Source organism: Schistocerca cancellata, chromosome 10, assembly GCF_023864275.1.
Source record: "Schistocerca cancellata isolate TAMUIC-IGC-003103 chromosome 10, iqSchCanc2.1, whole genome shotgun sequence".
In the NCBI taxonomy this organism is placed as follows: Eukaryota; Metazoa; Arthropoda; class Insecta; order Orthoptera; family Acrididae; genus Schistocerca; species Schistocerca cancellata.
Window position 1 is genome coordinate 164,236,749 of NC_064635.1, and position 25,436 is coordinate 164,262,184.

Below are 25,436 nucleotides of genomic sequence, written 5' to 3' on the forward strand. Positions count from 1 at the left end.
CGTTTTAACAGGTACGAAGGCCAAGTGAAACATTCCTTGCTTGACAGATGGCGCTGATACAAGTGAAATTATTGAGCAATGTCATCATAAAAACTTAAAGACGAGCGTCGCAAACCGCAGGTAGTCCGGACAAAAATCTCTAACCAGTAGTTGGAACAAATCGCAGCCAGTTAAAACCAATGCAGATATTTTAGTTTTCAATAACTGTCTTTTTCTGTTATAAAAGCTTTATACCCCGAAAAAAAAGTTGGAATTACAATCCATGGAGAAAAAATAAAAACTTTGAGGTTCGCCGATAACATTGTAATTCTGTCAGAGACAGCAAAGGACCTGGAATACTCTCTCTCTAATTCTGAAGGTGTCAGGGGTAAAATACAGGGATCGAAAGGCTATTAACAGTTTGTACAGAAACCAGAGGGCAGTTATAAGAGTAGAGGGACATGAAAGGGAAGCAGTGGTTGGGAAGGGAGTGAGACAGGGTTGTAGCCTCTCCCCGATGTTATTCAATCTGTATAATGAGCAAGCAGTAAAGGAAACAAAAGAAAAATTCGGAGTTGGAATTAAAATTCACGGAGAAGAAATAAAAGCTTTGAGGTTCGCCGATGACATTGTAATTTTGTCGGAGACAGCAAAGGACCTGGAAGAGCAGCTGAACGGAATGGACACTGTCTTGAAAGGATGTTATAAGATGAACATCAACAAAAGCAAAACGAGAATAATGGAATGTAGTAGAATTAAATCTGCGGGCATTAGATTAGGAAATGAGACGCTTAAAGTAGTAAATGAGTTTTGCTATTTGGGGAGCAAAATAACTGATGATGGTCGAAGTAGAGAGGATATAAAATGTAGACTGGCAATGGCAAGGAAAACGCTTCTGAAGAAGAGAAATTTGTTAACTTCGAGTATAGATTTAAGTGTCAGGAAGTCGTTTCTGAAAGTATTTGTATGGAGTTTAGGAAGAAGAGGTCGGTTGGTAGGGCATATTCTGTGGCATCAAGGGATCACCAATTTAGTATTGGAAGGCAGCGTGGACGGTACAGATCGTAGAGGGAGACAAAGAGATGAGTACGCCAAACAGATTCAGAAGGATGTAGGTTGCACTAGGTACTGGGAGATGAAGAAGCATGCACAGGATAGAGTAGCATGGAGAGCTGCATCAAACCAGTCTCTGGACTGAAGACCACAACAACAACAACCCCGAACTAAATTGATCTTTACTTTCAGTAGCCTTTACTATCCAGAATAAAAATACTTTTTATGAACATAATTGACAAAAAAATTGGCCAGTGGTGTAATTCATTATTAAAATTTTAACTGTTGTCAGTAATTATTCGCAGTTAATGTTATAGTCTGATTACTGTCTTAATTGTTCATTTGAATTTTTCGAAAGAGAATTTTCAGATTTGCAATAAAAAATTAATTTTATTGAAATTACTGTTGGAAAATGAATAAATATATTTGACTGTAAAACGGGATTTTCATTCGAAATAATTAACGAAAGAGAACGCTAAAAATTTTACACAAAAGGTTATTATTTGTCTGCCATTTCTGTGAATTAACAGAGGACAAAGCAAATTACGGCGACCGAAATAAATTAAAAACTTGACAGTTCATTCACAGCATAAAATAAACATAGAAAACAGATGATCTGTCGCCGTTGTCTACACGATACGCCTCTATCTGCTCGTAGCGTTGTAAATGGACAACTTGACACCTAAAACGTACGCTTGTGCTTAATCTTCTCTTCAATTGTGTGAACCAGTGCTTCAGTAACCACAGACGGGCGTCCACTTCATTCTTCACCGTGCACTTGAGCACGTCCTTAGTTTTCACCCTGACTATTCGTAATGCCTAGATAGCGGTATGATCGTCGATTACAAGATAAATTTGACCAGAGTTTTAGAAAATTAGAATCAGTAGGTGAATAATGGTGATTTCTTGTGGTATTAAACCACTAATTGTTTAAAAGCTGTGAACTGTGGACGGACTAAGTTTTCTTTTATTTACCTACATTATATGATATTTATTATCTTGAAACGTATAATGCGAGAGTCTAAGCAGGTCTTAGAATTTTTGAGTCTTGCTTACACGTCTACGTTTACTACTGGAAGTTATTAGCAACAAAAAAACCGAAAATCAGTTACTTCATAAACTGGTTACTTTGAGCGTTTTTAACAGACATGGTAAACTGGAGATTAAAAAGAAAATGTGTAACCGAAAACCGGTTACTTCACCGATAGCCGGCAGACCTAGTCGTTAACCTCCCAATACACGGCCAGTTTGTTTACAACTGTGCTACCACATTCCGTTTATCCCTAGTGTATACAGCGGTATTACAAAGAAGTTATTTAATAACGTAAAAGACTATCAGGGTAAAGTTGCGTTAGTCGTACCACAGGCTAAGCTGTACTTCAGTGATATCCGATCCCACTTTTATAAAATGCGAGAAGTGATGTAAAATTGAACAAGTGAGCGGAGGGCCGCTGTCGGGACAGAAAAATATCGAACAGGTAAGATTGTTTTTATTACATTGTTTCGCTCGTTTTTAACCAGTTTCAGAGAAGAATACGATGATGAAGTTATTATTTCATATCTTGCCTATTTCCTTGGTACTCTGTCATATCAGACGGTAGAATACCTAGAGGTTACGCCTGTAGTTCTGGTTTGAAAAGGTAGAGGTCTTACTGCCTAAATCGTACCTGTAGGGACTTCGTTAATCGCAGCTGTACGACTAAGACGTCGATGGAAATTATACACCAACTAAAATTTGTTTGTTGCAGTTGATCAATACGACAAACAGAGCTTACGACAAGTGGAAGCAGGAGGATATGGACGAAGGATTACTAAAATGTTGGAATAGTAAAATTGTATTTAACGAAGCATGTAGAAATAGTACATCAAAGCGTACATTGCAACGTCATTTGATGAGTTTAAATAAAACATCACAATTTGGAAGACAATAGCAGAGATGGACAATGATTAGCACGGCATATAATTAATCTACAGTCCAGTTTTTTCGTAGTAACTTTTAATGAACTAAGAAAACTTGCCTACCGATTTGCTGAATAATATCATCTACCGAATTGCTTCAATAAAGAAAAAAATATAGCTGGAAAAAACTGGTACTACAGATCCATGAAAGATCATTGCAGTTTGTCCTTGCGAGTTTCCGAAGCAATATCAATGGTACAAAGGCAGGGGTTTAAAAAAGAGCTTTTAATGAGTTTTTTGATAAAAATGAAGAAATACTAGATGAGCATAAGTTTACTGTTCAAGTGGCTCTGAGCACTATGGGACTTAACTGCTGACGTCATCAGTCCCCTAGAACTTAGAACGACTTAAACCTAACTAACCTAAGGACATCACACACATCCATGCCCGACGCAGGATTCGAACCTGCGACCGTAGCAGTCACGCGGTTCCAGACTGAAGCGCCTAGAACCGCTCGGCCACATCGGCCGGCAAGTTTACTGTTGACCGAATATACAACGTGGATGAAGCGTTATCCACAGTTCGCAAACCGTCTAAAATAATTGCCCGAAATGACAAACTCTAAGTGGGCGCAATCACAAGAGGAGCAAGATGTCTTACAATGACATGTGTATGCGCAGTGAACGCAGCAGGCGAATTCATACGCGCTATGTTAATATTTAAGCGCAGCCGAACGAGAGGTGTCTTAAAAACGAGCGCTCTATCAATTACAGAATTTGGATGCTCGACAAAGTAATGTATAACATCGGAACTGTTTGTCTGATGGCTAGGACATTTCAAAAAATGTACAAATGCCGAAAAAAGCAACCAGAAACTAGTCTTGGTTTCACTGGATGGATATAGCACACACACCAAAAATTTACAGGCTCGTGATTATGGTATAATGATGCTATCATTTCCTGCTCACACGACTTACCGTCTAAAGCCGTCGGACAGATCGTTCTTTAAAATACTAAAAACAGCTGCAATGAATCCGCATCTTTGTGAGTGCATTCAAATTCTAGCAGCGTCATATAACAAGCTAACACTACACTATTTTAAGGGGACAGGCTTGTGGCCATGTGATAGAAAAGTCTTAAAAGAAGAGGACATTGTAGCTACTACTGTACGTATTGCTGATAAATCAGACCAAGAATTGCTGATGTAAATGAAGCAACAAACGAAAATGTGGAAGGCGGCCTAACGTTGTAACATCATTCGGTGCTCAGTCTGGACATTCTTCAATGTCTCACGAATGTCTACCCGAAAACAATATCGCAACAATTGCCGAAATTAGCAGTCAACGGATGAAGTCTAACTTGAGTAGTTTACTATCTCATATTCAATAACAGTTATCAATAAAAATACGAAACGATCTAAAGCAACAATGGAAGTGATATCAAGTCTTTACAGAAAGGAAAGAGAAGTCAAAGAAAAGACTACTAAGAAGAAGAAACCCACAAAAAGAGAAGGCACTTATAAAAAAGAGACACTTAGATGAACATTTTAACGATAACAAAAAAATAAAGGAGAGAGTGAATTGGTTATGTCATCTATGTAAGAAAGATAGAGAAGAAGATACGACACAATGTATGAAATGTGGAGATTGGGTTCATGACCTATGCGCTGTCATAGAAAGTAAAATTAAGAAATATTCTGTGATATACAGGGTGTTACAAAAAGGTGCGGCCAAACTTTCCGGAAACATTCCTCACACACAAAGAAAGAAAATTTGTTATGTGGACATGTGTCCGGAAACGCTTACTTTCCAGTTTAGAGCTCATTTTATTACTTCTCTTCAAATGACATTAAACATGGAATGGAAACACACAGCAACAGAACGTACCATCGTGACTTCAAACACTTTGTTACAGGAAATGTTCAAAATGTCCTCCATTAGCGAGGATACGTGCATCCACCCTCCGTCTCATGGAATCCTTGATGCGCTGATGCAGCCCTGGAGAATGGCGTATTGTATCACAGCCGTCCACAATACGAGCACGAAGAGTCTCTACATTTGGTACCGGGGTTGCGTAGACAAGAGCTTTCAAATGCCCCCATAAATGAAAGTCAAGAGGGTTGAGGTCAGGAGAGCGTGGAGGCCATGGAATTGGTCCGCCTCTACCAATCCATCGGTCAGCGAATCTGTTGTTGAGAAGCGTACGAACACTTCGACTGAAATGTGCAGGAGCTCCATCGTGCATGAACCACATGTTGTGTCGTAAAGGCACATGTTCTAGCAGCACAGGTAGAGTACCCCGTATGAAATCATGATAACGTGCTCCATTGGGCGTAGGTGGAAGAATAAACTAAAATGAGCTCTAACATGGAAATTAAGCGTTTCCGGACACATGTCCACATAACATCTTTTCTTTATTTGTGTGTGAGGAATGTTTCCTGAAAGTTTGGCCGTACCTTTTTGTAACACCCTGTATGAGTTCAGATCAACTGATTTTATATATGCCAAACGAACTGTGTTATTTAAATTACCATATGAAATACAGCAATTCTCCCTTAAGGGAGCACGATTTGAGCAACCTTACTCTACTACACCCTTCAATCATTCGCATACGCTACACAATCTATGCATATTGTTTCGTAATGTAACACAACACACGCTATCAGCTGATGGCAGTATCATAGTGACGATGTCTGGTTTCCATTTTTTGTACCACAAATTACCGTTTGCTTGCCTGAGAAACTGTATCAGCATTCCTCTATAACGAGTAGATGTTGGGTTCAAGAAGAGGATAAACTGCTGGTATTATATGCTGAGTAATTTCTTCCATAAAAAAGAAGGAAAAACATAGTGTGATGTCTTATGTGAAGTAGTATATGTTTTATTGTCGTGTTATTATTGTTTTTATGTGTTACATTTTATACCAAACCCCTACTCTGTGTTACTTCGGTAATATTTCAGTGTACAGGATGCACTCCTTAACAGATATTTTTTACTGCCTTTCTAACAAGTTTGTTTTAGTAATGTCTTCAGTCTCCTTCGTTAACTTATTGTGCAGTTTTGTTCCTTGGTAGAAAATGTTGTTTTGAGTTTTACGTTTATTCTTTCTCGGAAGAAAGTATATTCAGTCTAGCTTTTAGCTTGTTCAGTTAAGTGATAAATGTACACACATGGTGTAGTTAAAATCCCCAATTTTTTCACAAGTGTTTGCAGTGAGGTCCACTACTCTTTTCGGTTATTATGGTCCTCCTCTGTAATTTGAAATCTGTATTCAAATGGTGTGACGTCATTTGCGTATATATGATACAAAAACGGTGATAATAAGGGAAAGTCTTCCGGTTCAAATTGTATACCAGATAGGTCATTTTTAGAGTAAACTGATGAAATGGCTCCAGTTTTAGCAATCATGTACGACCAATCGCTTGACAGGTAATCTGAATCTGAAGACTGCTAAGTTGCGGAGGTTGCACCAACAGACAAGAATGGATCTGTTGAATTATGAATCCGTGTCAATGACAACTATTTGTAGCAGGATTCTTAACTTATGTGGTGTTCCGAGATCACGAAATGCCTAGAAGAAAACAGGCTGTTAACATATAATACAGTAGGGATTCAGAAAATATCGTTCTGGATTTTTATCCAAACAAAGAAACGAGTGCTATCGACAGGGAATCTCAAGTTGATTCCGTATTTACTGACATTCTGAAGTCTTGTGATACCGTTTCTCGCAGGTGGCCTTAAATCACATTGCGTGGCTGTGGAGTATCATCTCGTATATTCGGCAGGATTTGTTGTTCCCTGTCAAAAAGGTCTTAGTTCGTAGTAATTGACGGAAAGTGATCTACTCAAATCCAGCTTATAGCTGGGGCTTCCCAAGGAAGTGTTATAGGCCTTGAGAGGTTTAGGAGCCAATCTCAGCATTCACCTTGATTGTTTGCAGATGATGCTGTCGTTTACCATCTAGAAAAGACATCAGAAGATCAAAAGCATTTCCAAAATGATTTAGACAAGATACCTGTATGACACGAAATGTGGCAGTTGATCTTAAAAAATAAAAAGTTCGAGGTCATCTGCATGAGTATTAAGAAAATCCACCGAAGTCCGATTACACGATAAGTGAGACAAATTAAAGGTTGTAGATTCAGCTAGGTACCAAGAAACAAACGAAACGAGATCCGTCATATAGAAAATACTGTAGGAAAAGCGAACCAGCGACGGCGTTCTATTTGTAGGACCCTCAGAAGCTGCACGTACTCAGTTTGTCCATCCTGTGCTAGAGTACTGCTTTGCAGCATGAGAGCTTTTGCTAATAGGGTTGTAGGAGGATCAAAAAAGCTCGAAGAAGAGTAGCTCATTTTGTAAGACACTAAATGTGCGGGGCGGAGGAAGAGAGGGGGAGAGAGAGAGAGAGAGAGAGAGAGAGAGAGAGAGGGAGGGAGAGAGAGAGAGAGAGAGAGAGAGAGAGAGAGAGAGAGAGAGAGAGAGGGGGGGGGGGGGGGGGGGGGGAGAGAGATAGTCACGGCACGGATATGAAAAGCGAGTTGGAGAGGCTATCGTTAAAACAAAGGCCTTTTCATTGCGGGGAGATCTTTTCACGAAATTTGAGAAAACAAGAGCCTAAAGAGGATTAGAGAGACTTTTTGGTATTAGCTGCAATCTCGTAGACCATCTTCCTGCGCTCCAGTGATGCAAAGTGGACGGCGAAAACCGTTTATTGGTTGAAAATGTTCACGTTCCGTGTCAATCTTGGAGTGTAATCGCAAGGAGAAACTGTAATTTGTAACATTCGTATTTTCTTTGTCTATTTGTATGTTTAAGCATAGTTCTGTGGCACGCCTGCAGCCAAAGCACGGTATTAAAGTTTCAGCATTTTTTCAAAACTTTATAAATATATTGCGGAGTCTCTCGTGTGATTTTACAAAAAAATTAAATACCATTTACGGTACTAGCCTCATCAGTTTGTCGCCAAGGGATTCTTTGATCCTCGTTTTTTGAGTAACGAATGAAACTAGTAAGTGCATCAGGCCGCAAAGAAACGGTACGGGGGTATCATTTGTATGGGTCAAGGTGTGTGCTGAGACTGTGGGACCGTTTGGCAAAGAATTCAATAAAGAATGCAACACAAGAGAGATGCATTCCAGTGATTCATTTTATTGCTGCAGTCAGAGATATGGCTAAAAGCCAATAGAGCAAGGTGGGGGAGACCGAAGCTTTGCACGAGGGTACATGGTAGAAAGACGTCGACATATGCTTACCGAAGGCTCAAAGATACGCTGAAAAGTGGGCTATGAAACGTAACTGAACTGGCGAAGCGAACAATAGGCGGTTTGTGAGGACCATTGCCAGGTTGACATTCAACCACGGCTGCTACCGCTAACGCCTGATAGAGTCCACGTGATATCGTCAGCATACTGCATCAGAGAATGAGACTGGCTCATTGCGGACCTGATCCATACGACGTTAAAACTTCCCTCCAATGTGTTAACGCTATTGCTGGCCGCGGTGGTCGTGCGGTTCTGGCGCTGCAGTCCGGAACCGCGGGGCTGCTACGGTCGCAGGTTCGAATCCTGCCTCGGGCATGGGTGTGTGTGATGTCCTAGGTTAGTTAGGTTTAAGTAGTTCCAAGTTCTAGGGGACTTATGACCTAAGATGTTGAGTCCCATAGTGCTCAGAGCCATTTGAACCATTTTTTTTTGTTAACACTATTCATAACAATAAATATAGACATTTATAAATTGCTTGTGAAATTTGTGTTGAAAGTTGAGTTAAGCTGTGTCCTTTCAGTTTGTGTGTGTGTGTGTGTGTGTGTGTGTGTGTGTGTGTGTGTGTGTGTGTGTGCGTGCGTGTGCGTGCGTGGGTGGTGGGTGGGTACGTGGGTGTGCGTGTGTGTGCACATGCACGAGCGTCATGTATTAGTTTCTATTGATTAGAAAACTGTCGGTTAACCTTACAGGCCATTGTAGTTAACTGCGTGTTATTAACCATCTCAATGAAATTTGTGTTTTAAATTCGTCAAAAATTGCAGGAAACGTAGCTGATGCCTTCAAAAGATAGGCAGCCCTGTCAGTTTGGTGTACCCAGAGGGCAAATTGTTCAAATGGCTCTGAGCACTATGGGACTTAACACCTGAGGTCATCAGTCCCTTAGAACTCAGAACTACTTAAACCTAACTAACCTAAGGGCATCACACACATCCATGTCCGAGACAGGATTCGAACCTGCGACCGTAGCGGTCACGCGGTTCCAGACTGAAGCGCCTAGAAGCGCACGGCCATACCGACCGGCCCCAGAGGGCAACAAATCAGTTTCAGAAAAAGGGTCAAGTTGGAATCAGTATGATGAAATGAAATCATCATATGGCATTGTTGGCCGGGAGGCCCCGTCCGGGGAAGTTCCGCCGCCAGATGCAATTGCAGGTGACGCCACATTGGGCACCCAGCGCCTCCGTGACGATGAGGATGAAATGATGAGGACAACACGATACCCAGTCCACTGGCGGAGAAAATCTCCAACCCGGCCGGGAATCGAACTCGGGCCCGCTGCATAGGAGGTAAGCAGGTGGACATACTCAGTATGATTTCTTAAATGATCAGTAATGGCATTGAAAATTTTGTTTATGATAAAGAAAACTCTATTTTTTACCAGGTTTCGCTTGAGTGGCGATTTTTTTTCTCTGTTGCACGAAAGTGCAAATGAAACTGCTGGTTAATGAACTGAAAGTTGTAAATGTTCCACCTGCCAGAGTCTTCAGCCTCACTGAGCACTAGCTTGCCGCCCACTGCTTCGCTCGCATAGACCTTATGGTCCGCACAGATTTTTCCTTTTTGTTATTTTTTGTTTTTCTTTAATCGAATTTTTATGTTTTTCACAAATTAAAACATCTTCTAGACTTTTGATGCTATTTAAATCCACAGAAACATGGTATCTTCCGAATGTACTTCTGACCAAAACGTGATTCTGGTAACTAGAGTCCAAGGTTTTGGAAATGTCCTCGTAGAGCAAAACTTTGTGCCGGACGTAAACTCGGGAGCTTTGCCTTTCGCGGGCAAGTGCTCTACCATCCGAGCTACCCAAGCACGACTCACGTCCCGTTCTCGCAGCTTTACATCTGCCAGAACCTTGTCTCCTACATTCCAAACTTTACAGAAGCTCTCCTGCGAACCTTGCAGAACTAGCACTCCTGAAAGAAAGGATATTGCGGAGACATGGCTTAGCCACAGCCTGGGGGATGTTTCCAGTTTCCAAGGTTTTTGTTAATCATACCTTTTGCGTTCTTGTGCAGATACTTCCATAGAAACTTTCATCCCCTAACATACATTTCCTTATATCTAACCGAGAAGTGAAATACCAATTTTCGTAGATTTAGCTTTAAAACTATTTAATGTAACGAAATATTTTGTTAAAAATTTTCATCACTTCTTTCACCCTCTGATGGGTTTAATATACAAAAACAGTGAAACACACATGTTCTGTATTTCTAACTGAGAAGCCAAATTCTAATTTACATAGAGTTAACTTTAAAAATGCTTTCATAACAAAATATTTTCATAAAATATTTCATCTCCTGTTTCACACTCAAAGGGGTTGAATTTCTAAAAATACTGAAACACGCATTTTTAATTTGAAACGGAGAAGTAAGATACTAATTTTCATAGATGTAGTTTTAACATAAAGTAGTAGTTCTTTACTAATGATTTTTTAAAAATTTCACCCACTATTTCAACCCCATAGGGGATAAATTTCCAAAAATTCTGAAACACGTGTTTCTTTATTTCTGTCAGAGAAACCAAATACCAATGTTCGTAGCTCTAGCTTCAAAATTGCCTTGACAGCGACATATTTTCAAAGAACCTTTCCAAGCAGAGAGCTGTAACTGTATTTGTTTTGGCGGAAAACCATAACATCGCAGACATTCACTGGCGCTTGCAGAACGTCAACGGAGACCTGGCAGTGAACAAAAGCACGGTGAGTCGTTGGGCGAGGCGTCTGTCATCACGGCAACCAGGCCGCACAAACCTATCCGATCTCCCGTGTGCCGGCCAGCCTCAAACAGCTGTGCTACCCTCAGGAAATTAATGAAACTTGCCGTGTCTGTCGACACAAAAATGCAGACGACATTCTTCTTGACCATGACAACCATGCGGGTATACAGGCCTCCCCAGTAAGGAGGCGTAAGGCCGTGAGACTGAACGGAGATTATGTTCAAAAGTACGGTGTTGTAGCCTAAGGAATGGCGAATCATATGGTATATTGGAATCCTTAATGAATTGAACATTTTTCCTGAAAATAAAAAAAAGTGTTGCACTATTTATTGAATGCCAAACGTATACAGGGAAACTGCGTCCTATCCAAGAACCAATTACCGATATTTAGACGTTTTCCATAGTGGGTGCGTCTTAACCTGTCTGTAAGAGACGGCTCAGGTACCACGCCACCGCCGCATCGAGCCGCAACATTCAGGTGTCACACACTACGTATCTTGTAATGAGATGACAGTTCTCGTGACATTTGCTCGCTCAGATTAATTAGGTGAATTTAACAGCTGCAGAAACCGCCTCCGTGGCCGATATCGCCTACGCCTGCCTATACAGTGGCGCTCGAATCGGAGGTAAACCGGTTTCAATCTAGGTGGGGGAAATTTTTCAGTTCCAGTATTTAGTCAGTGAGAAGAGGAGGGGTAGCGGCGTAACGTTACTGATGATCAGTCTTTCCGTCAGTGTCCTGGATTACGTTCGAAAACTCTGCGCAATGTGTCACGAAGTGAGAGCGTCCGTCCCTCAGATAGGAGCGTTAGGCATGGGGGCCCCTGTGTGCTATTCCAGGAGAGCACCCTAAGTTCCGGCGATGGGTTTCACCCTCTCACTTATCTTCATCCACAAGAACACGAACACACACACACACACACACACACACACACACACACACACACACTCTTGGCATTACGTAACAGGTCGGATGGCAATGGCAAACTGCCTTAATTAGGACATTCTTACACTGATCCTCTGACTATGGGACTACTGAGTGTTTTTTTTCTTCTTATGGGTCTTAACTGCTAAGGTCATCAGTCCCTAAGCTTACACACTACTTAACTAAATTATCCTAAGGACAAAAACACACACTCATGCCCGAGGGAGGACACAGGTGAGTGTTATGGGACCATTGCTTTTCACAATATATATAAATGACCTAGTAGATAGTGTCGGAAGTTCCATGCGGCTTTTCGCGGATGATGCTGTAGTATACAGAGAAGTTGCAGCATTAGAAAATTGTAGCGAAATGCAGGAAGATCTGCAGTGGATAGACACTTGGTGCAGGGAATGGCAACTGACCCTTAACATAGACAAATGTAATGTATTGCGAATACATAGAAAGAAGGATGCTTTATTGTATGATTATATGATAGCGGAACAAACACTGGTAGCAGTTACTTCTGTAAAATATCTGGGAGTATGCGTGCGGAACGATTTGAAGTGGAATGATCATATAAAATTAATTGTTGGTAAGGGGGGTACCAGGTTGAGATTCATTGGGAGAGTCCTTAGAAAATGTAGTCCATCAACAAAGGAGGTGGCTTACAAAACACTCGTTCGACCTATACTTGAGTATTGCTCATCAGTGTGGGACCCGTACCAGATCGGGTTGACGGAGGAGATAGAGAAGATCCAAAGAAGAGCGGCGCGTTTCGTCACAGGGTTATTTGGTAACCGTGGTAGCGTTACGGAGATGTTTAACAAACTCAAGTGACAGACTCTGCAAGAGAGGCGCTCTGCATCGCGGTGTAGCTTGCTCGCCAGGTTTCGAGAGGGTGTGTTTCTGGATGAGGTATCGAATATATTGCTTCCCCCTACTTATACCTTCCGAGGAGATCACGAATGTAAAATGAGAGAGATTAGAGCGCGCACTGAGGCTTTCAGACAGTCGTTCTTCCCGCGAACTATACGCGACTGGAACAGGAAAGGGAAGTAATGACAGTGGCACGTAAAGTGCCCTCCGCCACACACCGTTGGATGGCTTGCGGAGTATAGCTGTAGATGTAGATGTAGAACCTCTGCCGGGACCAGCCGCACAGTCCATGACTGCAGCGCCTCAGACCGCTCGGCTAATACCGAGCGGCACTGAGTTTTTAAAATGATTGCAGGCTCAGTAGAGTTCGAACAGATGGAATGAAGAACTTGTAGCTGGCCGCTGTGACCCAGCGGTTCTAGGCGCTTCAGTCCGGAACTACACGGCTGCAACGGTCGCAGGTTCGAATCCTGCCTCGGGCATGGACGTGTGTGATGTCCTTAGGTTAGTTACGTTTCAGTAGTTCTAGGTCTAGGGGACTGACGACCTCAGATGTTAAGTCCTATAGCGCTTAGAGCTATTTGAACCATTTTTTAATAACTTGTAGAGAGGACTTGTAGGCTTCAGACGAGTCGTAAAGAACAATGACAGCACATCTTTCCGACACGACGAAGTCAGCAGAAAAAGACATATGCCCTGCGAGTACGACTCGACAGATAGCGACACACAAACTTGACTAATGAGATATCCGACGGCGGTTTTTGCTATCTGTGGAAGTAGGAAGCGACTAAACAGTGCGACGTTTCCACAGCTGAGAATTTGCCCGCAGTTTGTTACTGAATTCTTGCGCGAGAAGGAACCGGCTGCAATTAAATTAAGTGTTATTTGATTTATAGCGGCAATTAGCGGCGATGCGGCGGAATGAATACCCTGGAGAACAGCGGCTAATAGTATGGCTTCGAGAACTTGGAAAAAAAAAATAATACCGTTTAATTAATTGTGAGGCGTTGGCAGAGCTGAAAGCGAGTAATAAAAACTTGCAGCATAAATAGTAGACGTTACAGCAAGAAGTGATTACAAATATACACGGACCTTAAAAAAAAAAGAGTGTCACATATCCCTGCAAGAGGTAGTAACAGTCAAAACTCCACAGCGCAGCAAAATTAAAAGAACCTTGTAATTGTCTCATATTGCGATGCGTAAGTTCTTAATATCCAGCTCAAAGTTGCCTACAATGTTCCCCTGCAAAGAGGGAGAGAGAGAGATAGAGAGAGAGAGAGAAAGCGGGATCAACTCTACAATCTTTATATCATACGAGGCCTGTTAAAAAAATTTCGGAACATTCACAATTTCGCGCCAATGCTGTGTTGGACCGAAATGCGGTTGGCATCCTTGCACACGCCTGTGCTTAACGTGTAACTGCTGGAAGTTTCATTGTTCTACGTCTGTTAGTTATTGTTCGGTGCTGTATTGAGTAGAGCGCCGTCTCACAAAATTTGCGAATTTCGAGATGGTAGAATTAGAGGAGCTACGAATCTCCATTAAATATTGCGTGAAACTCAAGACAATCTTTATAGGGTATACAAAATAATGTAGGAAGCATACGGTGATGAGTGCTTAGGCCGTACTCGGTGTTACGAATGGTTCACACGTTTATAAATGGCCGGAAGTTAAAGATGGGCATCGTTCAGGACGCCCTTCGACGTCTGCCGACACGCTCACGTCAGGAACGTTAACGAAACTGTGCGTCCCAATCGAATACTGATTGTCCGAGGGATTGCAGAAGAATGTAACATTTCCGTTGGATCATGTCATGAAATACTGACACAGCATCTTGGAATGCATCGTGTTGCGCCAAGTTCGTCCCACGCCCCATGAGTCAAGACCAAACAGATCTTTGCCTTGCAAACTGTGAAGAGCTTGTGGATCGTTCAAATGAGAAGAAGACGTCTATTAAGAGAATCATAGCTGGTGATGATACGTGGTCTACGGCTATGATGTTGAGATCAAGATAAAATCTTCACAGTGGGTTGGCCAGGGTTCTCCAAGTCCAAAAAAAGGCTCATCAACCCTGTTGAGAGGATGAAGATTTGCGACAGGTTGTATATATCAGACGGCTTCGTGCGACCCAGCAAGAGGCTTACCAAGATTCTTCCGAAAGTGGAAATGGCATTGGGAGCGGTGTATCAAATTGTGGAAGAGAGTATTTCGAAGGAGACCATGCAAAATAAGTAACAGGTAAGCATAGGAAAATTGTGTGGACAAAGTTCCGGAATTTTTTGAACAGACCTTATATATTGAAAGGTATGTGCTAAGGCCTGATCAGGGTAGCTCCAGAAAATAGTCGGTAGTTGCCAACCGCAAGGTGGAACGAGTATAATATCTTTGAGTAGGAGGATCTTTGGTGGTTAAGAGAGCTGGGCGCGCGCAGTAAAAAAACCAGGGAGTCGCAGGTAGGTGCCCGGAGAAAGCAGACGTGTGGTGACAGCTCTAAGGTAGGTTGCGCTCGCTGCCCCTGACCAAACTTTAGCACGTAAATGAGGGAAGATATATAATGATTTCAAATTGGTTTTGTTAGATAATGTTCAGAGTTAGGATTTGTATGTCCAAGGTTTGACACAGTAAGCGTTCTGTAAAATTTTTTGTAAGAGTGATTCGTGCTACAAGAATGTTGGAAATAGTAGGTTTTATGTATGACTTAAAATTTTAACAATATATATATTGAGATCAACATTGTGTTTAAATCTAACAGCCTGAATCATAATCCACATCCTTTGCTTGTATTGAATATGAAAATGAGTAGTAAAGTAAAGTTACCCACCAATGAAAGAACCAAGTACACATCAGGGCCCAAAGTTAATTTTCCAGTACTATCTTAATGCCATTGCACAAACGGCATTATTCTCTTAAACTTGATTGCTGAGTCAAATACATGTTGCATTTCTGGCAACATGGAGGAGTGCAAGCACCAAGTTCACAGACGCAGTCAGCTGCAAATTTGCTGAATAATTAATTTAGAACAATCTTATCAATGATACAATCACAATAAAATCCTGTTTGGTTAGATACTTTCAGTATCAGGTGCATCTGCAATTTCACCACCGCGAACATTAGATTCTCTACAAACGTTTGGGTACAGTGGGTACAGTAGCTTGGATTTTCATGAGGTCTTTCGCGGCACAGCGGTACATATGGAGGCTGTAGCCCATTATCTAGATCCGTTTAACGTAAAGTAGGATGGGAATGACTGGAGACTCTTCATTAATTCGTTAAAGAGAAATCTCAAAGCAAAGCTTCCCTTTATTTTCAACCAGTATATCGAAGGATGATCCGCCTTTCCCTTCTGAACTCCGATTCTTCTCAGTTTCTTTGCTCAAAGGTGCATGGCGGAGAGTGGGGGAATCAGGGACGTGGGGTAATGACGGACACGCATGTCTGACTGTGTTACAGAAGGACGGGAGATATTTCCAATGACACAATCGCAGCGCCAAATAAACAGTTGTGAACCGACGCCACTCTCGCTGCAGAAGGTATTTTCACTTCATTTTTTTTTCAAAAATTTTTTGTAAGACATGTGTAAACTTCTAAAGGCGTATAATATTTTAGGTGTCACATAGAAATGCTGTATCGTTTATGAGAATTAACGTCTAATTGAGCAAGGCGGCCGGGGTGGATGAGCGGTTCTATGCGCTACAGTCTGGAACCGCACGACCGCTACGGTCGCAGGTTCGAATCCTGCCTCGGGCATGGATGTGAGTGTTGTCCGTAGGTTAGTTAGGTTTAAGTAGTTCTACGTTCTAGGGGACTGATGACCTCAGAAGTTAAGTCCCATAGTGCCCAGAACCATTTGAACCATTTTGAATCAAGCAATGTTTTTACGTACTCGCCGCGAGCGTCTTGCGATTCTAACGACAAATAAAAATATTGTTCTGTGTTACCGTATGTTTCGTTAATGACGGACATTTTGAGTGGAATAATCCAGAACGTCCGTAATTATACCTACACAATTAACCACGTCTGTTTCAGATGCCACGAAATTACCAAAGAAAGACGGAGATCGGATACAAATTAGACGACTTAGAGAGAGCCATTAAGGATATCAGGAACAAAACACGTTCACTGGGAGAAGCAGCTGCTACTTACTCTGTTCCAGATAGTACTGTACACCACCATCTCAAGAAAGAAATTATACAGCAACCGAAACCTGGATGTAAAACTATATTTTCCGAACACGAAACTGACTTAGAAGAACATATCTTAAAAGACAGTAAAAAATTTTACGGGTTAACCATAGAGATGGTGCGGCATATAGCTTTCAGATTTGCTGAGGGAAATAATTTGAAGCATAATTTTGACAAATCACACCAAATGGGAGGAAAAGACTGGATGTACTTTAAAAAAAAAAAAAAATCCAAATATTTCCCTACGGAAGCCTGAGTCGCCACGCAGGGTGGCCGAGCGGTCTAAGGCGCCTTGTCATGGTCACGCGGCTCCCCCCCCCCCCCCCCCCTCGGAGGTTCGAGTCCTCCCTGGGGCATGGATGTATGTGTTGTCCTTAGCGGAAGTCAGTTTAAGTTAAAGTAGTGTGTAAGCCTAGGGACCGATGACTTCAGCACTTTGGTCCCATAAGACCTTAACACAAATCCCCCCCCCCAAAAAAAAAGAAACCTGAGTCCACTTCTTCGATCAATAGAATTACAGCTTTTAATGAATCGGAAGCGAAAATGTTCTCCAAGCTCGCAAGCTTTGTAGACAAAATAGCACTTCGAAGTTAATCGTATTTACCTTGTAGATGTGACAGGCATGTCAAATGTATATAGAAAGTCAAGGATTTTAGCAGCAGAGAACCAGGAACAAGTCGGCATGGCAACTACTACAGCAGTTGTTTGGGCATTTAGTGATTCAGGAAAATAATGTTTCCTCCTTTTTTATTTTTAAGAAGAAGCGAATGAAGCGTTAGTCTTGCCTGCTATCTGCTTTGTTACCAGAATGGAATAACACTGTTATCCCTTCCACAACGTACATCACATCGTCTGCAGCCACTGGTCCTGACATATTCTGGACCTCTCAAGGCTTCATACAACAGAGAATGCAACTTACACACGGCTTGAAATGTAGACCGACGAATTGCACGGTACGAAGTTGTCTCACTTTTCACGGAAGCCTTCAAACGCATCAGCAATATAGAGAAAACAGCAAATGGTTCCCGGGCAGCTGATGTTTGACCAATAGGTACAATTAAATTTGATGAACATTTCATAGATTTGGCCATAAGCAACAACTGATGCACAGACAGTGTTCACGTCAAATGAGCAAAGAGCAGAAATACTTGATACGCAGATGGGTCTAGTGCCGACAACAAGTATGGAGCAGAGGCCAGTAACCCCTGTAGCTGTTTTGTTCAATTCAGTTCCACTTGAAGATATTGTTAGGACTGATGTCCCCAAACTGCCACATCCGAAACGTAAATGAAATGTCAGAAAATCACATTCAGCTGTAAAAAATATTTCTTCTATGAAAGATATTTTAGAAAATAAAGAAGAAAGAAAAAACAGTAAGGTCCGGATGAAAGAAAGTGAAAAGACTGTACGTTCACCTAAAAGTAGAAAAGCTATGAAGAACCTTCAAGCATTTACAGATGATAACATCAAGACGAATATTCAAGAAACGGGCCCTAAGGGCTGCGATCGAGAATGTGTATTATTGCCTTGTTTGTGAAGAAAAGTATGAATTCCTCTCACTGAAGACTGGATGAAATGCTACCAAAGTAATTTATGGACCCACAAAAACTGCACGTGTGATTGAAGTGCATCAAAAGGATTTTACGATGACTTCCGTGACGGCCACACAATGTCCGCGACTACCCCGCACGCAATCCGTAATTACCGCACTCTCTGTGAGGTAATCCCGGACACCAAGGATTTGTTTTCTTGTTAATACACTCCTGGAAATGGAAAAAAGAACACATTGACACCGGTGTGTCAGACCCACCATACTTGCTCCGGACACTGCGAGAGGGCTGTACAAGCAATGATCACACGCACGGCACAGCGGACACACCAGGAACCGCGGTGTTGGCCGTCGAATGGCGCTAGCTGCGCAGCATTTGTGCACCGCCGCCGTCAGTGTCAGCCAGTTTGCCGTGGCATACGGAGCACCATCGCAGTCTTTAACACTGGTAGCATGCCGCGACAGCGTGGACGTGAACCGTATGTGCAGTTGACGGACTTTGAGCGAGGGCGTATAGTGGGCATGCGGGAGGCCGGGTGGACGTACCGCCGAATTGCTCAACACGTGGGGCGTGAGGTCTCCACAGTACATCGATGTTGTCGCCAGTGGTTGGCCGAAGGTGCACGTGCCCGTCGACCTGGGACCGGACCGCAGCGACGCACGGATGCACGCCAAGACCGTAGGATTCTACGCAGTGCCGTAGGGGACCGCACCGCCACTTCCCAGCAAATTAGGGACACTGTTGCTCCTGGGGTATCGGCGAGGACCATTCGCAACCGTCTCCATGAAGCTGGGCTACGGTCCCGCACACCGTTAGGCCGTCTTCCGCTCACGCCCCAACATCGTGCAGCCCGCCTCCAGTGGTGTCGCGACAGGCGTGAATGGAGGGACGAATGGAGACGTGTCGTCTTCAGCGATGAGAGTCGCTTCTGCCTTGGTGCCAATGATGGTCGTATGCGTGTTTGGCGCCGTGCAGGTGAGCGCCACAATCAGGACTGCATACGACCGAGGCACACAGGGCCAACACCCGGCATCATGGTGTGGGGAGCGATCTCCTACACTGGCAGTGCACCACTGGTGATCGTCGAGGGGACACTGAATAGTGCACGGTACATCCAAACCGTCATCGAACCCATCGTTCTACCATTCCTAGACCGGCAAGCGAACGTGCTGTTCCAACAGGACAATGCACGTCCGCATGTATCCCGTGCCACCCAACGTGCTCTAGAAGGTGTAAGTCAACTACCCTGGCCAGCAAGATCTCCGGATCTGTCCCCCATTGAGCATGTTTGGGACTGGATGAAGCGTCGTCTCACGCGGTCTGCACGTCGAGCACGAACGCTGGTCCAACTGAGGCGCCAGGTGGAAATGGCATGGCAAGCCGTTCCACAGGACTACACCCAGCATCTCTACGATCGTCTCCATGGGAGAATAGCAGCCTGCATTGCTGCGAAAGGTGGATATACACTGTACTAGTGCCGACATTGTGCATGCTCTGTTGCCTGTGTCTATGTGCCTGTGGTTCTGTCAGTGTGATCATGTGATTTATCTGACCCCAGGAATGTGTCAATAAAGTTCCCCTTCCTGGGACAATGAATTCACGGTGTTCTTATTTCAATTTCCAGGAGTGTATTTGATTTTGGATTGAGAATTAATGTACCTTGATTATGCGAACTTAAGATCGAATCCTTGAAGTAAAGTTTCAGTAATAAATAGTATACCTAACTTTATTTCAGTTCCACCTTAAGTGTTTGTGATTACCACACTCTCCTTCAAGTACGTCTCTCCCGTATTCGCTGGCCTCTCATTTTTATTGCCTACCTGAAAGTGTTTTACCAATAACAGTGAAAGCGTGGTACATAAATTAAGTAATTTGGATGTCATCGGCAACGAAACATTTACATTGTTTGCTTCATTTTTGTTTGCACGAGGTACACGAAGAGAGCAACATCGAGAAAAGCCGGAACTAAATACGAAAAATACTCTCTGCAATGACAAACGATCTTATTAACAGGTTACGTTAATGTGGTCAATAATTCGATGAATACAGACGTTCAAAGTCAATAGTTCCTCACTAAAGAGGGGAAATGCGTACCATCACGTTTCCGCCTTTGATAAAGGTCGGATTGTAGCCTATCGCGACTGCGGTTTATCGTATCGCGACATTCCTGCTCGGGTTGGTCGAGATACAATGACTGTTAGCAGAATATGGAATCGGTGGGTTCAGGAGGGTAATACGGAACGCCATGCTGGATCCCAACGGCCTCGTATCAGTAGCAGTCGAGATGACAGGCATCTTATCCGCATGGCTCTAACGGATCGTGCAGCCACGTCTTGATCCCTCAGTCAACAGATGGAGACGTTTGCAAGACAACAACCATCTGCACGAAGAGTTCGACGACGTTTGCAGCAGCATGGACTATCAGCTCGGACACCGTGGCTGCGGCTACCCTTGACGCTGTATCACAGACAGGAGCGCCTGCGATGGTGTACTCAACGACGACCCTGGGTGCACGAATGGCAAAACGTCGTTTTTTTCGGATGAATCCAGGTTCTGTTTACAGCATCATAATGGTCGCATCCGTATTTGGTGACATCGCGTTGAACGAACATTGGAAGCGTGTATTCGTCATCGCCGTACTGGCGTATCACCCGGCGTGATGTAATTTGGATACACGTCTCGGTCACCTCTTGTTCGCATTGACGGCACTTTGAACAGCGGACGTTACATTTGAGATGTGTTACGACCCGTGGTTCTACCCTTCATTCGATCCCTGCGAAACCGTACATTTCAGCAGGATAATGCACGACCGCATGTTGCAGGTCCTGTACGGGCCTTTCGGGATACAGAAAATGTTAGACTACTGCCCTGGCCAGCACATTCTCCAGGTATCTCACCAACTGAAAACGTCTGGTCAATGGTGGCCGAGCAACTGGCTCGTCACAATACGCCAGTCACTACTCTTGATGAACTGTGGTATCGTGTTGTAGCTGCATGGGCAGCTGTACCTGTACAGGCCATCCAAGCTCTGTTTTACTCAATGCCCAGGCGTATCAAGGCCTTTATTAAGGCCAGAGGTGGTTGTTCTGGGTACTGATTTGTCAAGATCTATGCACCCAAATTGCGCGAAAATGTAATCACATGTCAGTTCTAGTATAATATATTTGTCCAATGAATACCTGTTTACTATCTGCATTTCTTCTTGGTGTAGCAATTTTAATGGCTAGTAGTTTAAATAACCACATAACAAAGTATCAACCAAAGACAAACAAGTCCTGCCGGCAACACTTTTAGGTAGGACAATGACAGCTATGAGTACGATACAATATTACAGTGCCTGTGTTATTCTGGTTAGAATGCAAAGTTCCTTTGGATATGGATGCATGTTAACGGAACAGGCACAGTGGGAACCACACCTGTATTCGTACATCCATTATGTATATTCCCGTACAGTAATAGACGCATGGTTCATGACATATGGAAATTTGGGTCTGGCCGCTATTCGCGCACGAATAGGTAAATGGTGCCGGCACGGTAGCTCAGCACGTTCGGTTAGAGGGTTAGCTTCCCTCCGTAATAAAAAAGTGAGTGAACGGATCAACGAAGAATGAATGGGTCTCATAGGACATCCGTCCCGAACAAATTCAACGAATAATACAGAGCAAAATGAGATAAAAAACCAATGGTGAGACGAGCCCTCGCAATAAGCGGGAAATCCGGGTCAGAGTCCCGATCCGGCACAAATTTTCATTGTTGTCATTCCATTCTATAGCTGATGGTAGTCATTATTCGCAATTGCGAATTCACTTGATGTGAACAGCTATGAGTAGTCATATTGGGTATTAGGAACCGCTTCAGCTGTTTGTAGTCCTTTATTATTGGATCACTACCGGTTTCGTGGCACTAAAAGCCACATATTCAGGTGAACATAAGAGTAAAACATTAGAGCGGCAAAGCCGAGTGGCTTAGCCGCGCGGTCTGCGGCACCTTGCCACGGTTCGCGCGGCTTCCCCCGTCGGTGGTTCGAGTCCTACTTCGGGCATGGGTGTGTGTGTTGTCCTTAGCGTAAGTTAGTTCGATTAAGTAGTGTGTAAGCTTAGGAACCAATGACCTCAGCAGTTTGGTCCCATAGGATCTTTCCACAAATTTCCCATAGGAGCGCCCGCATCTCGTGGTCGTGCGGTAGCGTTCTCGCTTCCCACGACCGGGTTCCCGGGTTCGATTCCCGGCGGGGTCAGGGATTTTCTCTGCCTCGTGATGGCTGGGTGTTGTGTGCTGTCCTTAGGTTAGTTAGGTTTAAGTAGTTCTAAGTTCTAGGGGACTGATGACCATAGATTTTAAGTCCCATAGTGCTCAGAGCCATTTCAACCATTTGAACCCATAGGAGCTTACCACAAATTTCCAAAAATTTAGAGCGGCGAAGCTCGGGACCTTTTTACCAAAGATCCGTTGTCCGTCAGAACAAAACACCACTTAAGGGCGTTATGTGATAGAATAAAACGCGGCCGCGTCGCCAGTTCGCGGTTCCGTATGGATTGGAGAAGTGGGCCCATCCACTATATCGGAATCCGGCTGTTTTATTCCATGACATACCGTGTTTCAGCGGTGTTTTGTTCCGACGACAACGAACGTTGGGCAAAAAGATTTGCAGATTTTCTGCTCCAACGCTTTAGTCATATGTTCTGCTTTTAGTGCCACGAAACCAGTAGTGCCACGCGGGGTAGCCGCATGGTCTCGGGCACCTTGTCACGGTCCGTGTGGCTACCCCCGTCAGAGGGTCTAGTTTTCCCTCGGTCGTGGGTGTGTGAGTTGCCCTTAGCGTAAGTTAATTTAATTAGTGTGTTAGCGTCCGCAGCTCGTGGTCGTGCGGTAGCGTTCTCGCCTCCCACGCCCGGGTTCCCGGGTTCGATTCCCGGCGGGGTCAGGGATTTTCTCTGCCTCGTGACGACTGGGTGTTGTGTGATGTCCTTAGGTTAGTTAGGTTTAAGTAGTTCTAAGTTGTAGGTGACTGATGACCATAGATGTTAAGTCCCATAGTGCTCAGAGCCATTTGAGCCATTTTAGTGCGTTAGCCTTGTAAGATGGCTATAATTTCGCACCTCACAAGCACCCATCCACATACTTTGCCGTCATCTACAAACACAATTAGGTATCATGTGTTAAGTGGTACATCGTATATATGAATATAAAGGAGACTGGCATTGTCACGCATGCCTTGTAAATAACTGCTAACGCTTATTGCATGAAAACTGACGGAATGTCTTTATTATAAAAACGGCGTACTAGTAGAGGTTGGAACGCCAGTGGAGATGAAACAGCAGGCAGAACTCAAGCTCTGGGTAGAAGGCCCACACAGGCGTTGGTCCTATTTAAACACAAGAAGTAGCCAGACGGACGTCGTGACACCTAAGCTCTGGAGCACAATTGGGTGACGAGTGTCCGCTATTGTACTAAGGTTGGAAGCATAACCGGATAATATTTCAGAACGCTGTAAATCTTGGATGCAGGTGAGAGGAACGAAGAAGAGGCACATTGGAAAGCACGCAGGCTGAGTTATTTCCAAGGATTTTTACTGAGAAGCGTACCATTGCACAAGTATAGGTTTTTCCTCTCAAACTTTCCACGCTGGACGACAAAAGACTAAAATATGGTTGGTCGGCGTTCGGAAGTATCTGTGGAGAGGGAGAATATTCCGTGGTTCCGGGAATATGATTCGTTTTTGGAATTACGAGGGTGGGGAGCCGAGCCTTGCTGAGAAGCCAACGGTGCAGAGAGGAGGTCTTCAGTCGTGAGCGCCCGTGTGTGACGGTCGCTCGATATCAGCTTTGTTGGTACAGACGGACTTGCTGTCTTTGCTCTCAGGAGAGTTTATAGTTAGAACAGTTAGGCACTGTTCTGTTGCGAACCTATACGATTCTGGACTTCACCTTCTGGTTGGAAGTCGTCGTTGAGTACGAAGCGTTCCTCTGCCTATACTTACGTTGAGACGTTATCTGAACTCCGTCCATGTGGCTGGGAGTTGGCGTTTCTCGTTTGTACAACACAGAGAGGAGAAGACAGTATTAGAGTATATTAGTCAAACGACCGCCTTCTGCCGTCCTAGTGCTTGAAAGAGTTTATCTGTGGCTGGAGTTGTTCTATCGTCGCAGACGAGTACGAGAACCATCACTTCGACGCACTGGACGCAGTACATACGGTGATATCGCAAATTGCTTCGGCGTATTAGGGCTATAAAAGCTAAACAGCTGTGATCACGTTAGTTTATTTCCACTGAGTTTCCACACTACCGTAGATCATCTTTGAAAGTAGTGTCTTCTAGTGTTTGGTGCATGGATGATGTCAGTCATTTCGCGTTATTGATATTAGAGCGCGCAGTCATAATAGGGGGGAGAGTTGGGAGATTGATTAGTAATTTTACGTAAGCATTGTAAACTTTGTAGTATAAAGGTTTTTCTTTTAATCTACAATAAATGTATAAGCAGGAACAACATTTATCATTTAGTAGTATTAGTTGCCTTAGTCATTCATTTATGTTTAGGTTGTAATTTATTTAAGAGATCCTAAGGTCTGCTTCAGGTGGTAGTAAGACAGGGCCAAATCATCATTTTAGCGCTTATTATTTTCCGTTGCGCACATTTATTTTTACACTCGCCTGGAGTAGCATCTGGAGCCTAAGAAAAAAAAAGGAAACCGGTAGTGATCCAATAATAAAGGACTAAATAAAGCTGAAGTGATTATTAATTCCCCATGAGAAACAAATCCAACCACTCGCTGGCAGAAGGAAATCTCGTAAAACAGGGAAAGGGCAAAAAAAAAAAAAAAAAAAGATTAAACATTGCGGCCCATTTCGCCTCCCACGATGTAATTTTTACACTGCATGCCTGTGTAGATTTTCTGTAAAGCTAAACAACACCACAAACTTAAAAATTATCTCTTGAATCACTGCGTACAAATGCCGACGGGACTCCACCTGAGCTGGTCCGCGCCTGTGAT

The 25,436-nt window shown here is 43.4% G+C and overlaps 1 protein-coding gene across 1 annotated transcript in view; it reads right to left on the minus strand.

Annotated features, from left to right (window-relative positions):
* Nucleotides 1–25,436, minus strand: part of LOC126106220 (rap1 GTPase-activating protein 1-like) — a 397,582-nt gene that overhangs the window by 129,926 nt on the left and 242,220 nt on the right. The window lies entirely within an intron of this gene.